Source organism: Castor canadensis, chromosome 15, assembly GCF_047511655.1.
Source record: "Castor canadensis chromosome 15, mCasCan1.hap1v2, whole genome shotgun sequence".
NCBI lineage: Eukaryota > Metazoa > Chordata > Mammalia > Rodentia > Castoridae > Castor > Castor canadensis.
In genome coordinates this window covers 56,611,446-56,626,024 of record NC_133400.1, presented here as the reverse complement: position 1 = coordinate 56,626,024, position 14,579 = coordinate 56,611,446, and the positions used below count along the sequence as shown (strand labels likewise).

General features: G+C 38.3%; 1 long non-coding RNA gene across 1 annotated transcript in view; it reads right to left on the bottom strand.

Annotated features, from left to right (window-relative positions):
- Nucleotides 1-9,672: 9,672 nt before the first annotated feature.
- Nucleotides 9,673-14,579, bottom strand: part of LOC141417276 (uncharacterized) — a 39,981-nt gene continuing 35,074 nt past the window's right edge. The window contains exon 3 of the long non-coding RNA XR_012441810.1: nt 9,673-10,799. This is a non-coding gene — a long non-coding RNA (uncharacterized lncRNA). The remainder of the gene's footprint in view (nt 10,800-14,579) is intronic.

The following is a 14,579-nucleotide window of genomic DNA, read 5'->3' as shown; positions in this document are numbered from 1 at the left end:
TTGTCCAGTATGAAAGACTGATCCAAATTTGTTTACAGATAACTCCATGGAAACCCCAAGATTCTACCGGATGGCAGTAGGTTTGGTGGGAGAATGATGTCATAAAGTAAGCAGATGGTGAAGTAGCCAATAGCGAGATCATATTCCCAACCCTAAAATGGGATTGGTTGGAGAGAATAACATAGGAGCTATAATAGCACCTAAATGGCTGAGCTCTGAGTAGGTGAAATCCTGAAAGACAGGTATGGCAGACCCTCCTTCCCCTGTTTCTTATGCATGTTAATTAATAAAGTTATTCATAATTTGTATATCATATTTCACATTTTAATGGATTGTATAACATGCTCACATACTGGATATCCATTTAATTCACTTGAGGAGGAATCAAAGTGACATTATTTTGTCGTTACTTTAATTTTTTTATTTTATCATTGTTACATTTACTCACAACGTTTGGGCCACCTCAACACACCCCCACCTCTGCTTCCAGGCAGAACCTGTTTGCCCCTCTTGTTCTGCAATTTAGAAGAGAAAACATAAGATATAATAAGAAATACACAGCATGTTTGTTAGTTTGAGGTAAGGATAGCTATACGGAGAGATTCCTAGCATTGCTTCCATGCACATATGTATTACAACCCACTTTGGTTCATCTATACCAGAACCATTCATTGCTTCCCAGTTCCCTTACCATAGTGGCCTCTGCCAGTTTGAGATTACTATATTCATTCCTTTACAGTGAGTACATGAACTACATTCAAGTTTTATATTTCCTTCTCTTTCCTTATGCCTTCCATGTGCATTCTCTCCTTATTTTGTGATGCATGTCCAATAATATTGCTGCATTTTCTTTAGGTCTATAATGTTGATATGAGGGAGGACATGTCATTTTTGGCCTTCTGATCCTGGCTAACTTTGCTTAAGGTGATGTTCTATAGCTCCATCCATTTACTTGTGAATGACAAATTTTCATTCTTCTTTGTGGCTGAATAAAATTCATTGTGTATAAATACCACATTTTCTTAATCCATTTTTGGTAGTGGGCATCTTGTCTGTTTCTAATAGTTTGGCTATTGTGAATAGTACTGCAATAAACATGTGTTTGCAGGTGCCTCTGTAATAACCTGAGTTGCATTCCTTCAGGTTTATCCCTAGAAGTAGTATTGCTAGAACGTATGTCAGATCTATGTTAGTTTTTTAAGGAGTCTACATATTGTTTTCTAAAGTGGTTGTATGAGCTTACATTCCCACCACCAATGTATGAGGGTTCCCTTTTCCCCGTGTCCTCACCAATATTTGTTATTGTTGATGTAGCTATTCTAACAGGGGGGAGGTGGAATCTTAGTGTGGATTTGATTTGCATATCCTTTATGGCCAGGGATGGTGAGCATTTTTCATGTGTCTTTTGGTCATTTGGACTTCTTCCTAAAAAGCACTACTGTTCACTTCTTTATTGATTCATTGATTTTAGGAAAGTTTAGTTTTTGAACTCCCTGTATATTCTGGTTATCAGTGCTTTGTCAGATGTATGGCTAGCAAATATTCTCTCCCACTCTGTGCATAGTCTCTTCAATTTAGACACCATTTCTTTTGATGTGCAGCAGAATTTTAATTCATGTAGTCTCATTTGACCATCCTTTCTCTTAGTTGCTGGGCCAATTGAGTTCTACTGAGGAAATCTTTGCCTATACCTATTGTTTCTAGAGAACTCCCTATTCTTTCCTGTAATAACTGAAAGGTTTTGGTTCTGATATTAAGGTCTTTAATCAACTTTGAGATGATAATAATACAGGGTGATAGGCATGGATCTAGTTTCAGTTTTCTGCAGGAAGATAACCACTTTTTGTAACAACTTTTGTTGAAGAAGCTATCTTTTCTCTATTGGAATGTTTGGCACCTTTCTTGAAATTTAGTGAGCATAGCTGCTTGGATTTTTACCTGGATCCTCTATTCTGTTCCACTGGTCTCCATGTGTTTTTTGTGTTAGTACCATGTTGTTGTTATTGCTGTGGCTCTGTAGTATAGTTTGAAATCGGGTAATGTAATACCTCCAGTGTTGCTCTTTTTGCTCAGTATTGCCTTGGCTATTTGCACTCTTTTGTGCTTCAAGAAGAGTTTTAGGGTAGATTTTTCAATCTCTGTGATGAATGTCATTGGGATTTTTGTGAGAATTGTGTTGAGCATGTAGATTGCTATTGAAAGTAAAATGAAAAAAAAATGTCACTTTGCAAATGATTAAGTCTCTTTAAGTCTTAATTAATCTATGGGTTGCACACACGTTTCTCTCACTTTCTTATTTGTACTTACCTTGAATTTCATGCTTTGAAGAAATCAAGTAGTGTTTGTTCCCTCTACATTTTGATAATTGTACCTTCCTGTGTTGTTACGGTTTTTTTGGTGGGATTGGGGTTGAACTCAGAGTTTCCAAATTGCAAAGCAGGTGGTGTACCATTTGAGTCACAACTCCAGTCCATTTTTCTCTGTTTGTTTTGGAGATGGGGTCTTGGGAACTATTTACTGGAGCTGGCCTCAAATCATGATCTCCCAATCTGAAACTCCCAAGTAGCTAAGATTAAAGAAGTGAGCCACCTTTGTCCAGCTCAATAAAATATTTTTAGCTCATTCATTTTCTGCAAATCAGTGTTAGAGTAACTTTATCAGATTCAGGCTTGGATCACAAATTATTGTGTTTGTGCATTGTTATTTATTTATTTTTGGTCATACTGGGGAGTGAACTCAAGTGTTCAGACTGTCTACACAAGCACTCTGCCACTTAAGACACAGTCCCATCCCTTTTTACTTTAGCAAGTTTTTTTACAGAGTGTCACATGACTTTTCATCTGCAAGCCTCAGACCATGATCATTCTCCTTCACCCTCCTAACTAGCCTCTCAGCAAAGAGGAGGACCCACACTCACAAACTTCTGAACAATCATCAAAGAGCTGAGAACAACATCTAAGAAGAGGCTCAGTGCAGGACTCCTAAAAGAGAAGGGCATGTGAGGAGATTTAAATGGGTCACACTTAAGTTGGGGTGAGGAAGAGGGAGAGTTAGCTTAGTCAGTAGTAAATTTTTAAGATGGATTTTGCAGTGGGATCCCATGAACTCTGAGTCTAAATATTCAAGGCTGACATATCTTCTAAGTCTATTAATATTATTTTCTCTTGCTTTTTTGTTGTTTTCTTGGTGGCACTAAGGTTTGCACTCAGTGCTTCCTGCTGCTATGTCAGGTGCTATTAATGTTTGATGTCACTATAACAGCCCGTGTTTTTTCCTCTTAAATAGTTAGGTAATGATTAAGATTAGTCTTTAGTCTTTCTTCACACTTTCCCCATCCTATGTAAGGTGGTTATGAAGCACATACATCTAAAAATGGTTTTAGCTTTTATTCTCTTATCTCTTCTGCAGAGTAGAAAAAGTTAGATGCTTTTTGAGGAATTGGGTATCTGGATGCCTGTAGTGTTAAGTGTCTAGGTGGCAGAGAGGGTGTGCCCCAGTCTCTGTTCTCTGAGGCTGCCCTGGGGAGAAGAGCCAATTGCTGTTAGCTGAGGCCTGGAAAGGGAGGCCAAGGGCTGGACAGCCTATTCTGCTCCAGCTAGGAGCCACTTCAGCCTGTAAGTTAACATTGGCTCCACATAGCCCTGGCCACTGCCACCCCTGTGTGCAAGGAGATGCCCAACAAGTGGCAGGATTTTGTGGTTGCCTGGAACCTGAAGCTTCCAGCAAAACTGGGGGTGAGAGAGGGCAGCCAGGCAGTCATTGTAGCCCAGCATCCACCTGCTGTCACTGCCTGCCTGCACCCCTGGATGCCTGTGCACCTGTCCAGTGGTTCCACCACTCCCAGGGTCTTTGCACTGCTGCCTGAGTGGCTGAAGCCTAGGACAGTGAGAGTTGGGGGTAGCCTTGGTTGGTTGTGCACTGAAGAGATGTCCACAGGAAACTTTTCAGACTCATCTAGCAAGCCCTGATCAGCTTCCGGAGGACCATCAGCAAGATGAATGGCAGGGGTCACATGGGGTGATTGGGGGTCAGGGAGGAGGAGGAGAAAGGGTATAGGTGCTGGTCAATTTGGAGCTTTCTGGATAGGGGATGACGGAGACAGAGTTGAGGCAGGGAAGGATAAGTGAGGCTGTGGGCTGAGACTCCCTTGTGTGCCAAGCCCAGAACTGCTGGTTTCAAAACTGTCAGCATAAGCTGGGATGTGTCAGAATAGAGGGGTGAGTGCAGGAGCTCTGCCTTGTGACATATGGCTCCCAAATGTCACTCCTGTTCCTAGGGTTCAGGCCAAGGAACTGCAGGGCAAGAGGGAAGCACCACTGGGGCCTAGCCTCCAGTATCTGGAGCCTGTGTGGGTTGAAGTGGGATGGTGATGTCCAAGTTACACATAGGGACTGGGAGACCAGGATGAAGCCTGTCCTGATGCAACTGGAATCCCAGGTCCCAGGGGCCTTGAAAATATAGTCCCAGCCTGCTCCAGGCCTCTGAACCAGAGGGTGGGGAAAAGGAAGTTTTGTATGGTTAGATGAGTTTAAGGTTCCCCCCAACAGAACACAACTGAGCAGAGCTGCATTAGTCCTCTCCCCACTCCATTTTTCCTGAGGCTTTGGCGAGCCTGTGCCATGGGAACATCTTCTTCCCAATCAATGGCACAGTACAAGGATGGAGAGTGACTTTGGCTCCAGAAGGAAGTGGCTAGAAGAGGCACACTTCCCCCACAATTTCTGAGCCACTCAGGAGCTGAGAATTCTGGCATTGAAGAGGCTCCATGCAGGGCTCCATCAAACACTGAAACAGAGCTTGCTGTCAGTCACTGAATTAAAGCTTTTTATGTCAGGACCTTGCTTTTCTCTCTCTGGACTTCTGTATGGTGTCAGAACTTCAGAGCCCCAGTTTGATCTTGGGGGTTGAGTTGATGTACCTTTTTCCTCGGTGAAGTGATAGCTTAACTGAACTTCAGTCAAGTACATTCCTCTGCAATGTGTCAGAAATGAAAAGGCATTTGGTGAAATAATTTTATCTACTCTCTGTGTTTGACAACAGCCCACGCCAGAATTGATCTGGACTACCAGTGGATATGTTGTTTGTAAGAGAGAACTGTTTGGCACAAAGCATGTTGACTTTGGTATTTGCCATCTGTTGGCCAAAGTGCAATGATTTGTGTCCTGAGTGCTTCAGGAATGCAAGTGGGGAAGATGACTTGGTTTTCCTAACTCAGTGTATGCTGGGTGTTCATGGGGACATCCTCCGATTTGCTCTGAGATAAAGAATATTAACAAATTGTGTTTTTATTATATATTGGGAAAATGGCATACATGGATCTTTTATGGATACTCTGGGGTGATGATGCTTAGGAATAGTGAAAGAGAATTAGGCTCTTGTGTACTTTGTCAAGCTGACAAGGGAGAAAATCTGCTAGCTTTACCTTTTGTGTTTTTAAGGATCATTGATGAATAAATGTTTACATTCTGAATGTTGTACATGCAAAACCAGATTGTCTATATGCTCTTTAAACCAACATAATAAGTTCTAAAAGGAAAGAGAAAGCTGAAAATGCCTATTCTATAGCATGATTTGTGTCTGAGTAGAGAGAAAATGGTGGACATTTCTTTTCACTTTTCTAATTTTATCTGCTTAAAATAAGTTGTGTTTCATCACACACATAGTGGGCTTCAGTTTGTAACTAGAGATGCAATTGTTGGATTGGTGGCATCAATTTGTTACATAGAGACTGAATACTTCCTATGCTCAAGGTCGTGTTGAGGGTGCTGGACATTTAGGGATTCCACTGGCTGTTTGTGGAAGATGGACTTCAGTTTAGCATAAGAGACTCCATGGCCACCCCTCTGAGACAGGCCTCCTGAGTTGCCAGGCTGTTGGGAAAAGATACCCATTAGAGGCCATGGTGATCCCCTGCCTTTGTTGTAAACAAATAGCAGTGGGTGTCTTCCAGTGACCTGTAGGTACAGAAAAAGGAGTGTGGGAATGGGTTACTAGGAGAGAAAGTCAAGTGAGGAAAGGGTGAGTGAGATTGAAATAGGTGCATAGAAAGGATGAGGATCCCACTTAAGGTGGGGTTAGGAAGAAGGAGAGTCAGCCATGATTCCAGGTTTCCAAAATTACTTAAATGCAGGGCTCTTAAATGTAGGTCAAGTAGTATAGAGCCTGCCTAGCAAATGTGAGGTCTTGAGTTCAAACCCCAGTGTTCCAAAAAAAAAAAAATTCAACTCAAAATTATTCAAATAACAACACAGCTTAGTAAGTGAATTTTAAAATGGGCTTTGTAGTGTACAAATTTCCAGCATAGGATTACATAAATTTTGACTCCAACTATTGCAAGGTCCCAAGTATCTTCTAGGAATATTTGTATTATTTTCTCTTGCTTATTGTTTTGGTGGTATTGGGATTTGAACTCAGGACCTCATGTTCTCTATGCAGGTGTTCTTATGGCTTGAGCCACACTGCCAGTCCACATTTTTTCCTCTTAAATACTTAGGCAATGTTTAAGATTAGTCTTTAGTCTTTCTACACACTTCCCCCATCCTACCTAAGGTGATTATGAAGCATACACATACAAAAACAGTATTAGACTTTATTCTCTATCTTTTCTGCAGAGTAGAACAAGCTAGATACTATGTGAGGAATTGGGTAGCTGGGTACTAGTGTTAGGTTGCCAGACAACATGGGAAGCAGTGTCCTAGTCTCCCTTCTTGGTGGCTGAGAAGGGCAGAAATGTTACAGCTGCTACTGGGGTTCGGGGGAGGGAGGCATATGGGCAGACAGTGTGTTCAGCTACAGCTAGGAGCCTGTGGAGTCTCTGAGTGAGCACTGGTGTCACACAGCCACAGACTGCAGTCAACACTAATGCATGCAAGGAGATGCCCAGCAGGTGGCAGGAGACTGTGGATACCTTGAACCAAGAGAAGCTGGGTGAAAGAGAGCCACCATGCAGGCCATGGTAGTTCAGAGGCCACCAGGTGCTGCTGCATGCATGTGCCTCTGGCCCCCCACTCACCTGTCCAGTGGTCCCTGTTCTCTCAGTATCCTGGTGCCTATCCAGGGTCTGCTGGTACCTTGGTCAGTGAGATGTGCAGGCGGCCCAGGCTGGTCATGTCCTGAGGAGATGGTCACAAGTAACTTTCCACTTTCATCCAGAAAACATTGGACCGCTACAGGAGGACCCTCACCAAACTGAGTGGGCTGGGCCACTTGGGGTGAGTGGGGACATGGAATCTGAGAATTCAGGAGGTAGGAGAAGGAGGAGAAAGCCCTGGGATCAATTTTGTGCTTCCTGGATAGGAGAAGGTGGAGACAGAAGTGAAGAAGGGAAGGGGAAACTGTGCCTGCAGAGGCCAGGCCTCCCTGACACCCCAGTCCTGGGCTGCTGTTTGCAAAGACCCCAGCAGGGGCTGGGCTGGGCTGAGTCAGGCCATTGGACTGAGTGCTCTGAGGCCTGCCTTGTGACACGTGGTTCCAGAAAGTCACCCCTGTACCTTGGGCTCCTGCAGCTGCTAGCAGAGGCTTTGGGAGGGAGGCCTGGGGCCTACATTGAGTAGTGTTCTAGAGAGGAATTGGCCATGGTGGCCCAGGGGCCCCCGGCACTGCTACCTGCTGGCACCCCATGGTCTCTAGTAAAACCATGAGAAGGTTTTACTCATGAGGAATCCTCAATAAGGATTCTCCGATAAGAAAGGAGAATCGGGTCCATAGTTTTGGCAGTGCTACCTAGGGGCATATAATCATAACCTCACATAGCAATGGTATGGCCCAGCACAAGGAACGAAAACAAAAACAAGGCCCAATCATAGCATAAGGCAGAGTAAAAATTTACTTAAACAAAGGAAAAATTTTAAAAGAAAAACAGGGAACATGTATCAATGTGTACTTATTTCATCTCAAGTACTGAGTTCAAGATAATTTAATAACTAATGGACAGCAGAGAATGTAAGATGATCATTCCCTCCACCGCCACAGAACTTGTTAAAGGAATAAATCTATGTCATGATCAGCACATAAGTTTTAAGACACAAGTTGTTGATACTCAGAAGCTTCAAGGAAAAAGAAGACAAAAGTATAAAGATTCATATACATGAATTATAAAGAAAGCTTGTTTAGAATAATTCATTTTCTATTGCTGTTTCACTGTATTTGGTAAAATTATGTTAGTGCTATTAAACCAAAGGAATGAATTTTTTAACAAATGTGACAAATTGACTTATTTTTTGTGTTTTTTTTTCCTTTTTTTATTGTTCTGTGGTGGTACATTGTGACATTTACAAAAGTTCTTACAATGTATCAAATATATCATACTTAAATTTACCCCCAACATCATGCTCCTTTATCCTCTGTCCTCCATTCCTGGAATATTTTCTACAGGTCTCATTTTTCCATTTACACACATGTGTGCACAGTATTTGCACTGTATTCACCCTCCTCCACATTTTCCCCACATCTCACACATGCCACTCTCCAGATTCCAAACCCTCTGATTCCTATTCTCTGATTTTCATAAAGAAAAAAAAAAGTCACTTTTAATTGTTGAAGAGAGCTATATAGAGAATATACTTGTGACATTTCTATATATATTTGTATTATAACAGGAATTGTTCCATCTTAAGAAAGTGAATTCATTGTTAAAATGTAGCAGTATTAATTCTTAATGACACCTAAAATGAGAAAGCACCAAAAAAATTCAGAAGAAACAAGTGAGGAATGTTTTTCAGTTCCAGAAACCTGCTTCTGTGAAAATTCAATAGTATGTACAAGACAGTAGTAGTTCCTAGAATAAATGGCTCATAATTTGATGAAAGTGTTCCCAGTGAGAACATTCACTATTCTGGCAGATTCCAGATATTCAAATTTCTGACATCACAATGGAAAAATTTACTGGGAGTCTATAGAAACTTTTTTTCCATTTTATATCTTTATTGACCATAGGTAATATTTATGAAAGAGCTATACTTTCAGAATTTACCCCTTGAATACAATGCACTTAGTTTAAAGAAACTACCTTTATTATCTTAATCGTAATAGAATTTTTTGTTTAATAAACATTTATAACTTATTTACCAAGCACAGTTTCTAAATATTAACCCATTTAATGTTTTATAGCCCTCTAAGATTGGTGCTGGTATTATCTCTATCTTTTTTTATTCATGTATTCATATATATCATCATTCATGTCATATTCCTCATAACTTCATTATTAAAACAAGACTAGAGAACCTGTAACTCCACATTAAATGAAAAAAAGATGACCTACGTGTTCAATCATATTTAATATTATAAGCAACCATAGTATTTACAAATCACTCAGGAAAATATTTCCAAAGCAGAAGCAATTATGCATTTTTTCTTAGTTTTGATATTTGTATGCTCTAAATATAGACAGACAATGGACAAAAACATTTTACTATAACATAGGATAAATAAACACTAAAGACCACATATATCAACACCCAGAACAGCACTATTTAATTTTATGGTATTAATAAAATGAGATAAGGAAGTTTCAAATTTTATACTTCGTTAAATGTAAAATAACCAGCACTATTTAGTGCCATTCATAACATGCTTCAATTTTTTCTTAATTAAAGTATGCTTTATTTCCAAAAGTGCCCATATGACTAAAGTACTTTAACTCAACAGAAATAATTTTCTTCCTTACACTTTCTTAATAACAACAAATTATTAAAGAACTCTAAAATAAATACACAAAAGAAATTAAGTAATTATAATACTGTAGTTTATTTAATAACATTAGAAGATCATCTACATGATTATCTTAACATCTATAAGACAGGGTTGAGTTAACAGAAGGCAAGTGCATATAACTGTGCAAAACTTTCATCTTTAGAAGCTATCTATGTGTCAGATTATAATTAACTTCATGTCAGTAGTCCCTAGATTTGCATAAAGTACTCTCCATTATCAATGTATGATTGATTCATAAGCAATCTGATTTCTCTTTACCATGATGCAACCAAAAGATAAAGGCATAGTAAAATGATAATAACTCCGAATACTCTTACAGATTATGTCCCATTCCTGTTCTTTAAAAAAGTGATTGTATTTATATGACATTAAACCAGTTATAAGGCCAATTAGGATTCTGCAGTCAGCTATAAAGTCTAAAACCCTTTATTTGCTTTAATATTTAGCAGTTAATTGTCTGAGAGAGCTTATTTCCACTTATTTTGAAATTTGTACTTTATTTAAAATATAGAGTAATATGTAGTTCAACCAAATACAACGTAAATCTGAACTGCGCTCACACTGAAGGGGAGCTATCTAAATCCTACCTTTCAGCATGCTACTGTAGCTACCATTAAGTGCAGTAAGTTGTAAGTAAGAGACAAAGAAATAGCTCCTAACCTTAATCAGAAAGGTAAGCAATGGCAAGAGAAACTGTGGAGGCAAAAAGCAGTCTCTTGAATGTACAGAATGATGTAGTAGAAATGGAGGCAGGCTTTTATCCTAAGATGGTTATATTTACCAAGAGCTAAAGAATGGGTATGCAGCACCTAATATATGCCTCTCTGTTTTGCAATGAAATGAACATGTTAAAAATATTAAGTGGATAAAATATTAAGGCTCATCATTAATAAACAGGAGCTGCTGTCAACATCTTTATCACATTTTCTCAGTGGCTTCTTGATCAGCATTAAAGTGAAGAAAAGTTCCTAGCTGAGCTCAAGGAACACAAAAATCTTCAATGGCTAGTTCTCTTCGAACATTCTTCTCCAGTTTCCTTTATGATATCTCCAGAACAACATGTTCTACAAAGTGCAAGAGCTGAACTCCTGTAAAAAAGTCCTGATGTTATTCAAAAGATGTAAAAGCCCACTTTCAATGGGGGAAAAGATGTAGGTTACAAATTTCTCAACTAATAATCAAGGCACCTCGACACATGGATTTTAATGTACAATATAAGTTATAAAATACTTTATTTTAGTTAAAAATAAAAAATTGGTGCTTTACACTTGATAACCACCACACTAACTGATTCCCAACCTTTCAGCCCACAACCAAGTATTCCATAAACAGGAAATTTTGCTTGCAAGAGAATTCATAGGCATTAGGAGTAAATTCACCATGCTGGACAGATCAAAAAGATAACCTGGAAAACCTATTGAAGTGAAATAGAATAACCAGATACAGACTGAAAACACATAAAGGACCAAAATAAAATAAGGGTGGTATCCCAAATTAGTTAAGTAGTGAGGAATTATTCCATGAAGAGTATTGACCTTAAGGAATATTATTTCAATAAAAGTAAAACCCAACATAGTGTATGTCTACAAAATGTAACCAATCCCTAATTATCTTATTACATGTGACCCACATTATGAAAATTCAGCTGAAGAGGCATTTGCTAGAGCAAAAATTCTCTCCAGATATTTATGAAGGTGATCTTTTGGAAATCTTTAACTTGTCAAAATAATATATATAGACTTTATGTTTACTGTTTCTTATCTTAAAACATTTCACTGAAGCTCAAAAATCTAGAAGATCCAAGTTCACTTTATCAGAAATACTTAACATTTAATGTGAGGGTAGACAAATTATTTTAAAAGTTTTTGATCTTGTTTTTATTGGTGCCATATACTAGTTCAAAGGTATTTGAACTACACTCCAGCTTGATATGTTTTAATTTTTATCAAGATTTTAAATAGCTTTAAAATACCTGTTTAATTACATCTTTACTGAATGAAATCATCTTTTAAGTTTGATCTCCGTTTTTAGTAGAATGACTTATTTTGTGTGCCTAAAGTCCTCTTTACAGGAAAAAGCAATTATGTCTTTTGAATGACAGATATATTCCTGAAAAAAATGTTCATATCAACAAAAAGAAAAGAATCCTTTAATATTGAACAAATATAAACCAACAGGAATCTGAAATCTACCAAGATAGCCCTTAATATGTTTAGTCACTTAAACCATCAGAACAAATTCCTGCGAAGACTGACCCTCCAGGGTTGTACTAAGATTATAAGAAAGGCGAAAAAAACAAAAATGTATTTTGTGACAGTGAAGGCTATTACAATACAAAACCTAGTGATTTGACTTATTTTAATCAGTATCAGATATGCCTAAGCATATATGAGAATACAGCCTATAAAAATAATCTCCCAATAAAATTATTCTTATTTATTTCATAAGACCCCCAAACATTTTTAGATTTAATTTAATTGGTACACCTTCAATTCAAATGTCATTTATTGTTGCATTTTCTCCTGAGAAAGACACTGCAGGGGAAGCAAGACTTTCCAAATTGCCCCCTGGTCTCCAGGCCTCTGAGGAAACAGTGCATGAAAGCAGATTGTTCTTGTTTCTAAAGGTATGGACTGCTGCCCACTGCTCCTTAAGGCTGTCTGAGGAAGGATGAGAGGATGATCTGTGTGGCTAAGTCACTGTAACGCTCCTGCCTCACTGATCTATGAACTTTAGGGATGCATGGTAAGTGTCTCCATCAGAAATGGAGATCAAGCCTTAAGGTACTATCTGCAGTCTGTTTCCATCAGAGATTTAGCACTGTCAAAGTCAAAGACAGTTAAGATTTTGTTCACCTATTGTCAAAATTGTCAGAAGTTCAAGAAAGGTGGATGGGCATAACCAGTGCATGAGGTATGCATGTGTGGAAATAGCACAGTGAATCCCATTAATGTGTACAAAGTAATGTATTTTAAATTATAGTAAAAAACTGGGGTTAACAACAAAAAGTTTGCAGCAAGAATATGACTGTAGGAGAAATCAAGTCCACTCACTGCTACATAAGGTTATATAAGGATGTGAGGATGATCTGGCTGCAATCTATGTTATGACATTGGTCACCAGGGTTGACTTAGCTTATGTGGATAACAAGGTAGGTGTACCTTCTGCCCTCACTGCTCCCTTTGCACTGCTACTAGAAGTTGTGAGCTCAAAGAAGACAACCTTCCCAGGCAGACGAGACAGGTTCTTTGGTCAAGGGTGTAGGAGACATTGCACTTCATGCAAGAAGGGTCAAATCAACTGTCAAGATCATAAAAACACTGCAGAGTTGAGTCTTGTCAGTGGTCTTCTAATAACTTCCATTGATGTTTGCTTGTTACCATTTAAGCTCAGAAAATTTACACAATTACAATTATGTACGTCCACATATCCGATTGACAAAAATAGATCAAAGACTAGTTGATTAGTTCAGAGAAGGGCCAGCACAGTGATTTAATATAGTAATATAAACACAGTGCTTCCTAAATGCCAATTCACACACTGCTCTTTGTTCACAGAGATCAGAAAAACAAGCAGCTATGTGCCTGGCAATCAGTTTGCTATGGAAGAAAACTGTGAAAATTATAAATTTGATCAAGTCAAATCATCACAATATACTTCTTTCTAGAAACTAGTGGAAGAAAAGAACACCAAGTTCAGACCTGGAAACTACAGTGAAACAAGTAAATCATCAAGGGGAAAAAATGATCAAGTGAGGCTGAGGCTTTTTTTGTAATGAAAATGGTAACAGTATTTTCACGACATGGATAGTACAAATGAGGGTTATTTTTCTTTGTGGCAAATCTCATTGACCTATCCAGTATCTTCAATAATTTGAATTCATCTCTTAAGAATAAAAGTATCACAGTTTTGATTTGGAAAAAAAGTCAATAAGAATTTTATTTCTGAACTAGACTAATCTTTGGTGCAAATAACTTGAATGTGTTGGCTAGATATTTTTAAAACATCTGAACAGAAATTCTTATAAAGAACTTATATTACCAAAATTAAAAACTTAATAAAAATATCAGTGCAAAGGAGATAAGATACAGCTCAAAAAAGAATAAAATGCGGATGCTGTGAATACTGTTGAAGTGCCAGCAAAGGACTTAGAACAGCACATAGACCTAGTTGCTAAAGCAGCAACATTGATGACAGTTTTGGAAGAAGTTCCATAGGGGGCAAAACTCTATCAGATAGTATCACATGTTTAGGGAATTCATGAAGGGAGTCAGTTGATGCAGCAAACATCATCTTGTCTTCTTTTAGAAAGTGACACAGGTATCCTGACCTTCAGCAACTAAGGTATCAGCCATTGATAAGGAACAAGACCTCCACCTGCCAAAGCCTTAGGACAGTCTTAAGACTCAGATGATTGTTAGCATTTTTGACAATAAAATATTTTTAATTAGGGCATGTACATTGTTTATTAGACATAATGTTACTTAAGAAACCAGAGAATAGTGTAAATACTACTTCTATATGCACTGGAAACAAAACTTTGTGTGACTCACTTTATTGCCCTATTTGCCTTAATGCAGTGGTCTGGAACCAAACATGCAGTACCTCCAAGGAATTCATGAACAGAATATTTGAATGTTTTAATCCACAAATTTGACCTAAAAGAGACACATAAGAATATATCTATATACTCCCATATATAAGCATATACACAATATACTGTTAATATATATGCAATACTTAGCCAAAATTGATCATATATCAGGCCTTAAAATAAGTCCAAAGAAATTGTCAAAGGCTAAAACAATGTGAATTTAGCTTTCTGATCACAAAGCAATTAAGGCAGAAATCAATAATAAAAATATAAA